Raw genomic sequence first — 15,792 nt, forward strand, 5'->3', positions numbered from 1 at the left:
TCTCTTCTTCTTGATGAAAAAAAAAAGAATTCAACAACGTGGTGCCCATTAGAATAATTACGAACTCAAAACACGACCGTCCCAGCGAACCACATTACGTAAATTGAAAACCGTTTCTGTCGCCCATCTCTTTGCGTACAGCAATCGCCCCTTCCATGTGTCCACCCTTCTCTCCTCCTCTCGCATCACCAGAACTATTAGCGGTGAGGAGTTGAAGCGGCACCCTTTCGCGAGTGACGTCATCACGGCCATGACGTCACTTGCTCGGGCTCAGTGCGCTGCAAGCTGCGCTCGCTTAGGTGCAAGAAGTGAAGTCCGCAAGTAAGCCATGCTTCCGGAAGGATGTTTGGTCAGCCTGCAGCTGTCACTCCTGAAGTGCGGTTATATTAAGTGCTTAAGTATTTGTATGCCTAACCAAAGAGGAAACCTGCCCGTTGTGTAAGAGGAATCGCGACGAAATAAATTATAGCTAAGGTAATGTAAATAGACGAAATAAAGTAACGTATAAAGAAGCAGAATCACTTGGAACGGGAAAGCGTTCACGCTTATGAGCATCGAACTTATGACCCCACGCTAACAATCCTAGTGCTAAATACCCACGCTTGCAGAGGGTAAATACATCTGAACCATATGAATGTGCTGTGCCGGTGGTACACAACAAATATCAAAGGCCAACAGTTTCTATGAAGGCCGTCTTGAAAGATTTGGTGATGGTGGAATAAAAGCCTCGGCTAGCGCCACATGTATACCCGACTTCGGGCATTGGGGACATTACTTGAATTCCGATTTTGCGGAAATCTGATGCCAAACAAGCCACATTTTCGATGCGTCTCGGTCGTCGCGTGGTGCACCTTCCGATTGAGCGTTCTTTCACCGACCGAAATGCCACCGATCTCTGAGCGCTTCTGCTCGCGTGATGCATCTTCCGTTCGGGCGTTCCTTCAGCGACTGAAACGGCAGCGATCTCTGAGGGCTTCTGCCTTCACGTTGCTCAACACAGATAGATAAGCAGTCAATGAGTTGATACGGGGTGATGACGGCTCATGCTGGTCTCATCGCGGTCGACAATGGTTCGACACGTATGCATAAGGTGCTAAAGAGTGATAAGACCTTAAAATGGTCGGAGCAATTCCGATAAGGTAAGTAAGTACCGATAAGGGCCGGATCAAATCCGATAATGTTCACAAGGGTCGGATAATCTCCGATGAGGACGATAAGAACAGATGAGGGTTGATAAGGTTCGGATAAAATCTGATAAGGTTGATGACTTATAAGAGTTGATCAGGGTCGGATCTAGTCCGATAAGTTTGATAACAATTGATCAGGGCTTATAGGGGCCGGATTAAGTCTGTTAAGGTTGGTAATGACACCATGCTGCCTAGAGATAAGCAAGTGGCGCAATGCTGACGCATTCTTAGACATCTCCAGTTTAGTTTCTGTCGTAAATGTTTTTCTCGAAACCGCCAGACTTGTGAAAATTGGAGGCTTAGCTTTTTTGAAGCTTTGTAGAGTTTAAGCGGTCTACTGCTCATCCAATGTAGAGGTGCTCCATGTATTACAACATACCTGTACATCATTTACAAAATAGTCACAAATTTAGCATATTCTTACAATGTTGACCTCAAAACGCGATGAGCCCCATTTTTCCTATTAAATTACAATACTACAATAATGTACAAAGGGAACAGTTAAGAGCGAACTTTCTAGGAAGTTAACTGCCGCTACTCTGTCTTCGTTCTCCACAACAGCCACGCTGGCAACCGCTTTTCGCGCTCTTAGTACAACGTCGTGCCATCTAATATATCATTCTCGATTACCTTGCCTCAAGTAAACGTTTTATGGCTTAGAGGAAACTTTAATTTCGAGATAATTTACGATGTTGTCAACGTATAGGGGCAGAATCTATAAACTTTATCCTGGAGTTCACTGAAATGTTGCAAGCATCAATAATTATTCCGACATATATTGTTTGCATACTTTAGAAACAATATTGTTTAGTGCTTAAACTTTCATTTCACATGCAACAAACGTCATCAAAGCCACTCTGTTGAATGTTGAGCGAAACCTTTTCTCCGCTTCTTCACATTTAGAATAATAACGCGCGAGTTGAAGCTTTGTCTTAACATCGAGAGCCATGCCAATAAATGCGATTGGAAGTTTCATAACGTACAACCGCCTTCTTTCGACGATATGGCGCCCGCTTTTTACTACAAAAGGCCGTGTTTATTGCTAGGCACCTATGACTTACGACACCGATTCGTTCACTTCAATTTTAAACCGTGAAGCAGAACATTAGAGTAGAACTAGAAATGCTTAGATTGTTCACTAAGCAGTAGGGCGGAGCTTGTGTTGTCCCGAAGAGGAAACCTAAAGCACCTTTCACTGCGCGATGTTTCCAACGATTCCAGTTGAACTAGAAGCGAAGCAGTTCACTCAGTCAGTCCTCGAAGCAGCGCCACGTAAGAATGCCAGTAGTATTCTAAGAATGCGTTTGATTTTGAACACTTCAGTGAAAGCTCAATGAGTCCCACACGACTAATGAAGCTTCTATACATTATTTTTCTCAATCGTACTCTCCCAGAGATATATCTATCCCCCAAAATTGGGCCGAGCAGGTGCTTCAGCGTGGCGCAGCGAACCTGTCATAACTTCTTCTCAAGCACTACAAATTTGTAAATGACAAACATGAGTCCAACGTGTGTCTTTAAAAGAGAATTAAGACGGGCCAGTGTCTTTCCGTATGCTCACAACAACTGACAGTAACAACTCGTTTGAATTTAAGTTACTACCTCTTATAACCAGCAACGAACAGCAACCTTTTCGTACGCAGGTCATAGACCAAACGGCGCCGGCAGCATCTTCATTTCAGTGTTGCCATTCACGACAAAGCAAGTTATCATCTTGCGTGAAATTATGCTAAATGTTGTAAAAGTTATACGTCTAGGAAATATTTGCTGCATGCTTGTCGCACCCCAAAAGAATATTCAGCTGCTCTGTTAGTTAGATGCTATACTCTATATCTCACGTTTACACTTTGCATATCCACCTGAACTACCCCTCCAGGTTATACCGCACTTGAGAAGTTCGCAACGCGCTAACGAGCTCGGTTGGCCGGCGCTGTAAATGCTGGTTTTGGGAAACAGACGGGTAAGCTGTTCATAAAGTTTTATGCACGGAAACAACCAAAAAGCTATTTGAAAGGACAGACAGACGTATGCTGGCATAGAGAACTAGAGGGAACAAACGAAAAAAAAACTGCTTGAAGCACATGTACACCGCCGTAACCGTAGCAGACGACAGAAGCGAGTACTGGCACTCCTGACATGTGACCAGCGCTTGCAGTGCCCCGGTTGGTCACTCTCGGGCTAATGACGTCTGGAAACTTTAAGTTAACCTTTAATGAGAAACCTTTACGGAGAACGCTCAATACGGTTCTTTGCACAAAGCTTCGCAACGATTTCCAAGGTATACGTTGTGGCGTAAAATACATTTCTTGAAAAGGGGCAGGAGAAAGGAAGACAGTGAAGCACCAACCTTCCTTTCTTCTGTCCCTTTTCAAGAAATGTATTTTGCGCCACAAAGTATATCTAGGAAAGGAATATCTTTCTTCGTAACGACTTTTCAATAGAGGATATTCAAACGAATAGTAATCTGGTAACACTGACCGCGTCCGCCATATTGCTGACGGCGTAGCTGCGACATGGCAGCATGTTTCAAGGCTGCAAAATCGTTGCCTTGCGACCATTAGGACTATAGAATGCAACAATCGCCTCCATCGTCCAGCGATTAAGGAACAGCAAATTTCACTTCGCTGCCACGAATGAAGGAAGAATTCGTCATCTTCCATTCCGTAATCCAGGCGAGCTGCCTTACGATAGGTTTGTGCTGCTTGACTTGCCTATATCTCTCGCAGAGCAGGATATGTTGTAGGAACGCTTAAAGTGTCCAGATCTACTAGATCCCTTTTTCCGGGATTCTGCAGCCTATGTAAGGAGTGTTTTAGTACTAGTTGTGCCCAAGAAAAATGAACACAGTAAGAAATCAGGTAGACGAAAACAGTATAAATTGCGCTCTTTTCGTCTACCTGTCTTTTTTTCGGTGTTCGTTCTTTCTTAGGTGCAACTCGTCCTAAAACATAGTCATTAATAAAATTAATAAAGGGAAAATTAGACATCCACTCAAGGGGAGCTAAGTGCTACAAAGGAAACCCATACGGGTACCTCGAAAGGAAAGCTTCGCAGTTGAAGAAAAATTCGTCCTGGTCCGGGACCTGAACCCTGGACCACCGCCTTTCCGGGGCAGCCGCTCTACCGTCCGAGCTAACCAGGCGGCTAGCAGACGGCAGGCGAAGTCGAATTTATCAACAACTCAGAAGCAAAGGCGCAAGAGTTTGACGTAATAGTTATGCGGAAACCCGCGCACTCGAGAGAGGTAATTGATTGGGTGGATGTCTCATTTTCCTTTTAATAATTACCTCTCTCAACCTTGCGGGTGTCCGCAAAACTATTACGTCGAAACATAGTCATGCACCAAGTCGCCCAGAAAGTTCTTCTAAAGTAAGGAGTGTGTATGCTGCGCGTGAGCAGCTGCCAGATTTGATGTCTGGGCTCAATGCATGCGTAAGCTTACCTGATTTCTGTGTGTTTTCTGCTCAGGTTCGCTGGTGTTGAATTCTTGCGTGAACTCTTGCGAGCTCTTTATATGCGATGTGATGTCAGCTGGCGCCGTAGGCGACTTGGTCCAACCAGTCTCAAACGGCAAACGTGATTTTTCTTTTCTTTTTTTCACCGAGAAGTTGACCCCGCAAAATACAGATGGCGCTACCATGCCTCTACAGGCCGCCATTTCAAGACGTGTAGGCTTCTAAGGCACCTTCGTTACCGTGCGTACGTCTACCTCGACACGTATGCGCAGCTCCCCCATCTCCTGCCCCCTCCCCCTTCCGCCTTGATGCCGCTATAAACGAGCAACGCGTTCAGGCGAAAGAGAAAAGGCTATACGCCGCTCAGTTTGTGGTTCCCGCTGTACTCGGAAATGGGGTGCGGCCGTTGGGTTTCGGTCGTTCACCGGGATCGGAGATTTCCATTTACACCATCGCTGCCGCCGTTAGCGGGATTTCCGCGATTGTTTCCGCACGACCAGCCGCGTTTTCACGCCCGCAGTGCGTCGGGGATTTCGGAGCGCTTTAATGAAACTCGGGGGCGGTTCCATACCACGCCAACGTTGCCACGCAGTGGCCTGCAGAGGGCGTAATAAAGCTAGCCTTAACAGCCTGGTGCTTCATTCTGCACGTTCCGAGCCCTTTCTCGGCACCCCACGTTTGATCTTCGTGTAGGTTCAGAAGGAATGCAGACATTACAAAAGGTTGACTGTAAGCGACAGTTGGAAAAAGAGCCGCGCGTGGAAGGTTTTGCGAAAATTGACGGTGCGTCCCCGTTTTCTGCAGTGAAATGCGTGCCGCTGCCTGGACTCCGTAATTACCACTGTAGTGACAGCTCGATAATGAAAAGCATTCGTTCTCGTTTTTATAGCAGCTGACGCTATAACATCAAGAAGTAAGTAGCGTTCAGCTCTGGCCATATTACCCGTTAAGGGGATCAGCCGTGCTGGCCGAAAGTCGTTGCCTGTTAGTGCAGAACGTGAAGCTTTTTATTCGCAAACCGGATCTGAGCTTATTCTGGTTATTCTCTTTTACTGTACTTGTCCGCCATGATCGACTGTATTGCTTTTTTTTTGTAGACAGCTTGCGATTAGGGCATTTGCGAATCGTTCACTCGTGTTTTGTTGGCCTCTTGGCTAGGCCGACCTCGTGAAACATATAATCTAACTGTTTACCACACACTCTGTACTGTGCATAATTTCTAAACCTAGTTCCTTATCAACAAAAAAGCATTTTTGTACTCATTCTTAGGCTGATAACAACCGACAACGACAAATGTGAGGATCAGGCATGTATATGAACTTAACACTATAATAAATAATTTTAACATAAATATGCCACTACTAGGCATTACGTAAGGGCATATGGTAATAGGTAATACGTAATAAGTTTGGGAAGGAACTAAGGATGACGCAACCAGCGATGCAGTAACATATGTTTGGCGTATCGTTGACAGGTAGGAAGGCAGTTGTGTGGATTAAATATCGGAAGGGGGTGGCCTATTTCTAGTTGGCACTGAGACAAATAAATAGAATTGGGCTGGCCGTGTAATCTGTAAGGCAGATAGACACCCGTTCATTATGTCACGAGAAGGAAAGCGCACTCAACGACGCCAGACAACTACGGGTGGCGCGACGGAATTACGAAATTTGAAGGCATAAAGCGGGGTCAACGGACGCAAGACAGGGATAATCTAAAGTGGCTGGGCAAGGCCTTCCTCCTGCACTTGACAAAAAAAAAAGGCGACTGCTGAAAGTGATAACAGCGTAGCAGTCGTGGATGTATGTTTAGATAAAGTACGACGGTACGCTTCAATTGATGATAAGCCATTGGCTATGCGTCGTGGGGGAGGGATGCTTGAGAGGGAATGTCCTTCGAGTACAATGGGTATTGAGTAAGCAAAATTACTTTTTATATGCCATCTTGCTGGCACGCGCAGGATAAACGGCGTTTTCACTGGCCGCTGCAGCGATATCTCGTAACCCCGATAATGGCCTGACGTTGGTCAACCGCACAAACCGGGAACGGGAACTTGAGGGAGCAGTTCGACCGAAGCAAGGCATTGATCATAAAACGCGGCAGTAGATTCTGCATCAGGCACCTTGATATGTTGTGTCCTACACATTTCCCGCGTACTGGTGTCTTCGACGAGTGAGACTGGGGGAATAGGCATTGTTAGCATAACACGACACTGATTGCAATTAAGAGGCTACACGATTCACTGAGCTCAGAGCCGAGAATGTCATGTACTACCTTCAGCTCACAAAGGAGAACGCTAAAATGAGCGAGTTCTTTGCGAGGCCATGTTGCACTTTCGGCGCAAAAATTAGCTAAGGGTGGAAGGGAGAATACACGAGCATTAGCTGAACGTTGAAATGATATATATATATATATGCTCAATGCATACTTGTGTCGTGCACAACTTTTACGATGAAGAAGGCTGCCTTACAACGGCATGAAAGCATGACGTCGTGGATAAGTGACGACAAAAATGTTTACTCACTTTTCAACGACGACAAATATACAAAGTGAAAGGCTTGGAGTTTACAGAAGTGAGCATAAAAGCTGGCGTTTTGTAATATTGTTATTTTTTTTAAGACAAGCTTTACTTTGGCGACATACACGAGCTTAGAGCACATAAGATCTGGGTATCCATATGGCCTCTTTCGCGCCTCCAGAGCATTGTAGCAAGTCGCAAAACGTACCAAGATGTAGATCTCGACGAGACGAGAAGTGGGAATTAGTCGTAGAATACGTTATTTAATGTTGCGGACGTAACTAGTGCCAATATAGTTTAACTATAATCACATTTCACTATAGACGTCACCATTACCGGGATCGGCCCACATGGCCTCTTGGCCAAAAGGAAAGGCACACGTGTCAAACAAGTCGACGCGAAAGTGTAGGCGACGTAGATGTACATGCGCGTGAAATGAATTGCGAATGAAGACACTTGACGTGAATAAAAAATAGAGAGGCCAGAGAAACAAATTTAAGGTCTGGCAATGTAACTAAAGAAAATATAGTAAATAACGCAAAAATATTATGAAATTAGCTAATATTGCATCATCTTTAATGCCCCCCATGTATAGTTAAATGTATCACGTACGTTGCCTCGTCTAATTTGGCGTCGACTTAGGTGGACATGCCTTTCTTCTTCTTTTTTCATTTTCTTTGCATTTCTAAGGTATGATTTGGGAATTGCCGACCTCTTCTTTAGCCAACCATTTTTCACATTTCACAGCTTTTAAAGACGAACAAAAGGGTGTCCGAGAATATTGCATAGAAATTTTCCCGGACAGTACATCAAATTATTTCGTATTTAGTATGTGGTGAAGCGTCATGTTCTTCCTCCGGTTTTTGCTTGTAAGACTTGTTTCCAGAACTATTATTATGTCCTTGATAATTACAGTGAAATCATCATCTTCGCCATCATCCTTATTGTAGTAATCATCAGCCTACAGTATAGACTGGAAGAAATGTTCATGGAATTTCAGCGCACTTTTTGAAATCTAGGAAAAATTATGCAGATCCAACAGACATTTGGAATCTACGTGTACTGAAGCTTTCTTGAATCCGGTTATGGAATACTATAAATTTGCCCATTTCAATTCTGCGTCTTTGACCTGACGGAAGGGAGGGTGGGGGAGGGAGGCTTGATCTCAGTATTGGACTCGTAATTATTATTTGTTCTTTTTTAAGTATAACGTATTCGGTAAGACAGCAGCAGCCCTCTGCCAGCCAGCAGCCGTGGTCTGTAAGCCCAGGAAGCTTCTCAAGGAGAGCTTCGCTTTAATAGGCCTCTACAAACGATCTCTAATTACCCCTCTCATTCGTCAGCTGACTTCGTTGAACATATAATACAGATACGACATCATTGATGTTACGCTTGATGGTTAGCGGTCAAGTACCGATGAATGGCTTTGACGTAGTAGTTCTGCGGAGACCTGCAAGGTGGAGAGAAGTAATGAATGCATTACTTCTCTCCACCTTGCGGGTTTCTACAGAACTACGCGGCCTACCATGGTAGTTTTAAAAAATTCGGACTACTCGTTTTTTCCCGGTTCATTACCTTCTCATATTTTTTTTCGGTCGTTGTTCCCCAAATCAACGTATACAATAAGTTAGCTTCGAGAAAAAGGGGACTAGTATATTGCTTTCTTTAGCCATAATGGTATTGGACCACCGATGTTATACATACCGCTTACACACTTTACTAATATAACTGCTCAGCTTGCTGACATTACTGTCCTGGGAGAAGTTCTCATGAAACAGTACCCCAAAAAACTTTTTTTGTTACTTGTTAGCCTGTTTGCTTGAAATAGAACATTTATGTTAACCGGCAATGGCTTATCTCTTGGTTTAAATTTTACATGCTTCCAAACCTGTCCTAGCCACTGGAAACTCTTCTGCGGCACCGTCTTGTCACGCGGTGTTAGAAAACTACCTCTCAAGTTTGCTTTTCCCGTAGGGCTTCGCGAGCAATGCGTGTCCTATTTACCGCAAGGCCTGTTTCTGTCTTTCAGCTGTCAAGATGAGATATTGCGTTTCCCGCACAACGTAAAAAAGAGGTTCACGTCCAGCCCCCCCTCCCCCCCCCCTCCCAGCTTTGCAAAAGACTAGAGCACACCGTATACGTATGTGCGTTAAAGAATTGGACGACACCCTGTACTTCTCTTTTCTTTGTTTCAATATTTGTTTTGTAGCCATCAGAGGCAAACTGTCGTCAGTGCAGGAAAAGGAAGTTCGGAGGAAAGTACGCGACCGAAGTTTCTTCCCTTCTGTCACGTAGTAGGACACTGTCAGCATGCTGTCAACCACAGGATGCCTGTCCCAGAGAGCATGTCTTCGGTGGCCCAAAAGTTTCGCTAAGGACTTTTCGCTGTCACCCTTCACGATTACGAGACGTCGCTAATGTGACAGACTTTCTGGCAAACACGGCTAAGATGCGGGAAGCTTTTACTTGTCCGGTTATCGTTAGTCTCATGCGCACACTTCATTCCCAAACATAGCACACCTTTTATGCAAGAGCCAATGCACCATCACTGCGAGCCGGCCTAGTTGGAATTGATTCACCGTGCAGCTGGCGCTGAACAAACGGGTACAAAGAAAGATACACAAGGACGAGCGCTTTCTAACAACAATTTTTTTAAGAAATATTAAACTTTATATATACAGATCTGTGCAAAATATCGCAGGATTCCATCCAGGCGCAGACAGCAATCACGTGAATTGTCTGGTACTTATATATATGAGGAAAGTAGCAACACCTGCTTTTCTAACATAGCAATGGATGGGTGACTCCCACAATCTTCATTCTGCTGGGCGATGGGGGCGAAATGCGAAAACATCTGTGTATTTTGATTTAGGTGCACGCGAAAGAACCCCAGGTGATCCAAATTTCTGCATTCCCACACTATTCCGGGCCTCATAATCAGATCGTGCTTTAGGCCCATAAAACGCCATAATTTATTCTTTTTCTTTTTTTGCTGGTCCTTTCCACACCGGTCCGGAAAGCCGTTTCTGAGCTACATATCTGGCCATTCTGGGCTGGTCAAGAATGGAGTAGTGGTTGCTTGCTTTCAATCTGCCCTGTTTAAATCTTGTTTTCACTCTGGGGAACAGGCATTTATAGAAGAGGTGACCCGTTGGCAGGTGCTGGCTATCCTCGCACAGTTTTGCAGGCATCTTGTGGCAGACTAATGAAGAAGCGAAAACTAGGAAAGGAACGAACTGCGAAGAAAATCAGGCACAACGAAGAACATTCAAAGCTTTCTATAATTGCTTAGGTGCATGGCTTCTCCCAAAGAATAAATAAATATAGCCGCAAAGCACGGAGTAAAGGTGGTCTTTTCGGCAAAAAACGAAAGAGGAAGTGTTCGTTCCAAGGTAGAAGAAAATTTGAAGGCAAGGATGATGTTACGAATGATTGTGCTATGAAACAAACTTATCAGTTTGTTGAATGTATAAAGAATGTAGCATGTGGGTTCCCTGTTACGTGCGAGACGTGTACGTCGGACAAAGCAGCACATGTGTTAACACAAGATTCAGCGAGCACTTCCCTAGTATGAAAGGACGCCCTAGCACACGTTAGGCCTTGCATTGTAACGAGTGTGCGTGTACACCCTGCCTTGACAACACAGCCATTCTATTCAAGCATTGTAATAAAATGTCGAGACAAACGGCGGAAGCTTTTTATATTTCACTGTGGAAAAAAGGCTGTGTGGGATTCCCGTCCATTGCCATGTTAGGTTAAAATATGTTCCTACTTTCCTCGTATCTATAAATTCCAGACAATTCATGTGATAGCTGTCTGCGCCCTAGATGATGGAATTTTGAATGTTTTTGCGCAAATCTGTGAGCTATTAAAGTTTCTTTGTCAAAAAAAAAATAAAAGCAGTTGTTAAAAAGCACTCGTCCTTCTGTATCTTTCGTTATACCCGTTTCTTATGTAGCGCAATTTTCACCATGAAACAATATACCAAGTTGCAGGATGGGCTGTCTAAACCAATACACTTGCAACGTCGTTAGATTTGCGGAAAAAAGATTGTGAGCCTGGTATTTTGGGGGCAACAGAGCTGTCAGAAGGATCGGCATTTTGTCCCGAAGTTCTTTTCTTAAGCATTCTTTGCCGCATTCTTCAAACTCTGCGGCAGGTACCTATAGGTTCCTGTCTCACCTCACTTTAACGAAAATAGGAAAATGTTTCATCTACCTGGGAAATCAACCTCGGCCGTCGAGCACAGCAGCCGGCTGGTCTAACCCCCATGCCATGATCGCTTTCTTTTTCTTTCATGGTGCTTATTACAACGAAATAAGTTTTGTGTGTTAGGAACTATTTAGAATATTATGATCAACGTTACTAGGACCAGTAACGTAGAAGATGGTCTCACGCGTGCTTCCCTCGTTCCAAAGCCAGCCAGCTCTTTGAAACACTCGGCGCGCGAGCAACCTGTGACACTTGTCCCCTCTTATCATCATCATCCATCCCAATACTTTCACTCCCCTTCCCTCTTCCCCAGTACAGAGTAGCAGACTAGAGCGCACTAGGTCAGGTCGACTTCTCTGTCTTTCCTATCAATAAATTCTATTAATTCATTGTCGCCTTCTGTTCTTGCGACAGCTAGCGCTTCGAAGCGCCATGATAGTCTGCACTATCTCCGGGACCGGACTACTTTGCTCAGTACTTTCCTCGTAGCAGTTTACGCTACGTGGTAACTGTGCAACGATGCACGGACTTCGTGATCGAGAAAGTTAATCAAGTCTCAGCGTCCATCGTCGTTTTAACATGTGCCGCATGAGATAGCCATATCACGTAAGATTGCATAGCACGGACATGCTGGCTGATGATGTCACAATTCATTTTTTTTTCTCTCGCTTACGCTCGTCCACTGACTACGTAGAACCCAACCAACACCTTGTCTTAGGCTCGCGTCGAGCGGTCGACGTAGAAATCACACCACTGCCGGTATACTGTCGTCTACACAACAACGTGGTCACCGTCGTGCCACCATCGTGCCACCGTCGTGCCGCTGTAGTCACACGCACGTACGCTCGCGACCAAGACACACAACTACCCAATTTACAGGAACACGTTGTTCCGCCTTGTATGCTATTGTGGAACACCAAACAATACTTGATTAGCTTTACTGGCCGCGAACTTGCGATTTCGCCGTGGCGGTGCTCCGAGGAGGCACATGACGACACGCCGCGCGCCTCACTGCGGATATTTCTCTCTCTCTCACTCCCTAGTCAATACTGCGCGGGCGCCGCTAGTAGCACCGAGCCACAGGTGTTCCGCCGCTGCGCAGCGCCGCACCTTTTAACCGCCGCCGTTTGGCATGACGTCACATCGCGTTCCTCGTCGTTGCGCTTGCCTCCGCTCGCTTCGCCAGCTGCGTCGCATGCCTGATAACATGTCGGAGGATTCAAAGGGAGAGCTCGCGTGCGCCGCAACGACAGTTAAGGCGGCAGTATGGACGGTGACAATTCTGATAAGCAGGAGGAGGCCTGGAATCGACATCGGAATGAGATGGAGAGAAACGAATCGCCCAGGAAACAGAAGAACAGCGCGCCGAACGACTGGTTAAACGTCGCAACATAGCTAGACAACCAGATTAACCTGGACTTGAAATCAAGATTAACCAAGGCTAACCATGTTATGCCTTAGCTTTCGCTACGTATATCGTGGCATAACCAAGCTAAGCCTATTTTCACGGTGCGTGAGATCTGCACAACTCTTTTAATCGAATTTTATAAGTCTCTTCCATTTGGCTGTACTTTGAGCACTAGTTCCGTTACAGTGCAGTGCGAGTGCAGGCAGATTGTAGGGCTAATTCAGAAAGTTCAAGTGCAGTACGTGCACTAGCTCTACAGGTTTAATTTCTAAAATTAATATGAAAGTGCAAGCCTTTGTGTCTATACAGCGTATTGTCCACCTTCGGTGAATTGTCAAGGTGGATCCACATATGTCGCGAAACATGGGAACGAAATAAGTGCCATAACCTATTGCCAGAGACATAAGTTAGTGGAGCACCACTGCAGCGCGATCAGGTGACTTGTGAACAAACACTGACACATGCGCAAGAAAAATGTCTATGTGAAAAAAATTCTAGACTGTTCATTCAGAATACTGCAAAGTAAAGTAACAATTCCGTCTGGGATAATTTTAGCGTAGTAGAAAAGCAAATGTCTATATTTTTACAGTTTATTAGCTGGTGTCTAGCGACCCCAACTCACACAAATGTTTCTGGCTCAGAGATAGCTGGCCCGTGCAAACTTCCGTGCTTCCCTGCGGAATGGCGTTGTTCGGTTGAGCGCGGTGGTTTCTTCTGAGTTTCTTTGCTTTTTTTATTGATTTACGCCTTTGTTCAAGGCGTGGCGTGTGTTTCACTTGCCACTTCTTCTGACCTAGCACGCGGCATTCATGGAAAAAATTTCTGAGTGCAATTTTTTTGTTGTTCTTGTTATCGTGCATGTTTGCCATGCTGCATCCGGCGAGCGGTGCCCCGCCGTGCAGGTAAACCCGCAGCGCGACACGAAGGAACACCACGCAATGTTTGTTCATTCTACACAGGCTCTGAGTGGGCAAGGCGCACCAAAAATAAGCTGTATGAAGTTATGTATAGGTGCAATATGGTGCAACGCAGTCTTTTCTTATAACTTATGGAAATGACTACATGGGTGTCACACAGAATGGCGAGTGCTTCGTGGGTTCTGTGAGAAGGAAGGAAGGAAAAAGTGGAGGAGGAAAGGCAGGGAGGTTAACGAGTTTAGCACAACCGGTTTGCTACCCTACTCACGAGAGCGGGATGGGAGGGGGATGTAAGATAGGTGGGAGAGAGAGGGAGAGCACATAGCATAGCACACACATCGTCAGTTACAGTCCGTCAGTCTTGCGTGGTACGTGACATCACTGTCACAGCCGCTTGTCCAAGCCCATCTCTAAGATTTCTCGTGTACTGCTATGCTGTGAGTGCGCGATGGTCATACTGCGTTTCGTCTATAAAAACAGTTTTCGCTCATTTGTTCTATACACTGCGTGCATAATTATATGCGAATGAAAAGTGTAGTAGTTTTCTTTTCAGCCTCTCTGGCACTTTAATTCATTCCGTCTTAAAATTGGTCAGGAGTTTTGCGCATTACAGCTGGCGTGCCTCAAGGCAGTCTGTTAGGGCCGCTTCTCTTCAATATTTGCATTAATGATGTAATCAGCACCAGTAAGGAAACTGAATACATTATGTACGCAGATGGCACCTCCTTTTATTTTTTTTTACTTCTAATAAGTTGACAGCGCTAACAGACACGGCTAAGGGAGTTCTTGCATCTTCAACACAATGATCGTTGCAATTAATTTAACGTAAATGATGGAACCCCACTGACTGCCATCTTTCACCCAGGAGATAAGCAAGCATTGAACATGCTGCCTCTTTTAGTAAGACTAATATGTTATATGTTGAGAAATTTAGTTCCGTGGGCACAGTTCTCACTTCTACTCTTGACGTGGGACACCCATATTAGGAAAATCTGCTTCACTCTCTCCAAGTTTATTGTAAGTTCGTTACGCCATAAAGACGTATTTACCAGGAAAGCTAAACTAAGAATATACTACGTTTCTTTTATTCTCACCTAAATTATTAGTTTTTGGTTTGGAGTAACACCACTGCATGGAACATACGGAAGTTACTCGGCATCGAATTAAGAATTTGACGAAATCTCGTCTGGTCTGAAAGTAATGGCATAATAGGTATAAAGCAGAGAACGCCGACCAATATGTGGTTGTCAAAAAAAAAAACATTTTGTATTCTGTATTCTGTATTCTGTATTCTGTAAAAAGCATTCTGTATTTTATTCCTATTATGCCGTTACTTGGTATTCAAAAGAAAACGCTTCGAATAATTATTCACAAGCCTAACAATTTCCTGACTCATCCTATGCTCTTTCAGTATAATATTCTGCCAGTAAATAGAGTGTTTGTGTACACTCTTGCGTGCTTGTACAGAAAGGCAGTCACACAAAATGGCCCTTCTCTTTTTTTAATAGTAACACTGACCCCACATAAAACACCAAAGAAAGCTCTTAAATGCGATTCATCTGTCTTACAACATTGTAGAACTAATTACGGTTTCACTAGGCTGAGACATATTTCACCTAAGTGCTTGAATAGTGAATTGTATGAAGGCCTAAACCCTAAGTCTTTTTCCAGACTCCGAGATTCGTTTCTCTGTTAGCTCGAGTACATTCTTATTTCTAATTACTGTATTGTACCCATAGTATTTGCATAAATGTTTTTGTCTAAAGAAACACAGTACTCTACAAGTTCACAACAATTACTTGCTTAGAACTTCTTGCTTCCATCTTTCTTTCTTTGTCTTTCTTTTCGTGCTAGGCTGTGTTAAATTGTAACTCCTTGTACCTTCGTGTAATCATGTATTCCTTCGAACCGAACTCCTGGGTGTGAAAGGAGTATTTTTTTGTTTCGACCTTTCTGTGCTATCTTTTTTATTGATTCTTTTTTCCCGCAACTTTCAATCTTGTTTTGTGCGTTCGACAGCTCAGTGAAGCGGTCGTCTACACTTCTTTTACCTCTGAACCTCACAGTTCTGTTTGACACTGAACTTGATTGATATGAA

The 15,792-nt window shown here is 44.5% G+C and overlaps 1 protein-coding gene across 1 annotated transcript in view; it reads left to right on the forward strand.

Moving 5' to 3' along the window:
* Positions 1-15,792, forward strand: part of B9d2 (B9 domain-containing protein 2) — a 969,675-nt gene that overhangs the window by 724,815 nt on the left and 229,068 nt on the right. The window lies entirely within an intron of this gene.

The sequence above is a fragment of the Dermacentor albipictus genome, chromosome 10, assembly GCF_038994185.2.
Source record: "Dermacentor albipictus isolate Rhodes 1998 colony chromosome 10, USDA_Dalb.pri_finalv2, whole genome shotgun sequence".
NCBI lineage: Eukaryota > Metazoa > Arthropoda > Arachnida > Ixodida > Ixodidae > Dermacentor > Dermacentor albipictus.